Source organism: Triticum dicoccoides, chromosome 2A (assembly GCF_002162155.2).
Source record: "Triticum dicoccoides isolate Atlit2015 ecotype Zavitan chromosome 2A, WEW_v2.0, whole genome shotgun sequence".
NCBI classification, from domain to species: domain Eukaryota; kingdom Viridiplantae; phylum Streptophyta; class Magnoliopsida; order Poales; family Poaceae; genus Triticum; species Triticum dicoccoides.
In genome coordinates, this window is record NC_041382.1 from 571,261,152 (window position 1) to 571,262,543 (window position 1,392).

At 47.8% G+C, this 1,392-nt stretch overlaps 1 protein-coding gene across 1 annotated transcript in view; it reads right to left on the reverse strand.

Moving 5' to 3' along the window:
- Window positions 1-196, reverse strand: part of LOC119355449 — a 7,186-nt gene extending 6,990 nt beyond the window's left edge. The window contains exon 1 of the mRNA XM_037622254.1: window positions 18-196. The gene's annotated coding sequence lies outside the window, so the exon portion shown is untranslated. The remainder of the gene's footprint in view (window positions 1-17) is intronic.
- Window positions 197-1,392: the final 1,196 nt, after the last annotated feature.

Below are 1,392 nucleotides of genomic sequence, written 5' to 3' on the forward strand. Positions count from 1 at the left end.
TAGAGGAAAGTCCTCACCTTTGCTCCTCAAGCCGCGCACGCGCGCCCGCGTCCCGGTAGATCCACCCGGCGACGGGATGCCGGGGCGAGCTGGGGGAGGAGCGTGGAGCTCACTGGCTCAGTATGGGTGGGGGATTTCGATTTGGGGGGGTGGGGAGAGGGAGAGGGAGAGGAGAGGAGAGGAGAGAGGGGGAGGGGAGAAGCGTGCGGAGTCAGACTACCACCTAATCTATCTCGCCTTCTCTCTCCTGGTTAGTAGTTCCACTCAGCGATAGTATATGCTTTTCTCTTTGACATTTCCACCCAGCAATGGTGGAGTGAGTAAAATTAGCGGTGATGTGAAACAAAAAGGAAGAGAAGGAAACACCAACCACTCGCACCCCGGAGGCATCTGGTTCTCAGCCAACCTAAGCGAGGGGTCTGCCACTAATAACTGCAGCTCCAGAGAGAGATATAGGCCGGCCCGCTAACTTTGACTGGGCTGGCTTTTTAAGTAAAGAACCACGGTTGTGCCGTCTCACGTGCCATTGTTTAATTGGCGTGTATCATCTGTTGAATGGTGACACATGTTGCAACGCAGAGCTGACATGTGGTCTTTGGGAATAAGAAATTGACACGTGGAAAATCATCATAGGCCGGGGCTGTTAACAGGTATCGGATATAAAATCCGCATCCGATAACTTAACGGCGACCCGTTACGGTGGGTGTCATGTGTCGGTTACTCTTGACGAAAACACTTCCATGACACGTCATTTATCATCACGGGTGTCACGGAAGTGGATACTTTCGTGTTGATAAATGGATTATTGTCATGAAGCACTTCCGCGATAGCACAGATATGACTATCTTCATAAAATCGAAACAGATGTACATGCAGAAAACATGACCTACTGTGACAAACGTGTATTATCACGTATGTTTTTTATTGGTAAGCGTGATTTTATAACCAAAGAATATCTTAAGAGGAGCCTCATGGACACCACAGAGAACAGGTGGCGCGCCATAGGGCCTAAGCACACCACCAGGGAGTGTGGGTCCATGGTGGATTGATTAGTCCCTTTAGTGATCTGGTAAAGAAGTAGAAATGATTCTCGCCTTTTTTCCATCGATGACACTGAGCTATCGAAAGATTTTGCGAGAGAATTAATTCCAGCTTTTGACCGATCAAAATCAAGTTGACACTAAGAACACTTATAATAAAAATAGGCATGGGTAAGAGGACTTATTCTTAAAACCATATATTTGTGACGGGACCACTATGATCTTAATTTGTGCCCTGGAAGTCATCCATCGAGATGTGCTTGCTACGTATCGAAGTGAGGGATGTGTCCAAATTAAGTCTTGACCGGCACGCGTTCTGCATTAAGAGTCGGTTATGGTACCGATGTCCCCG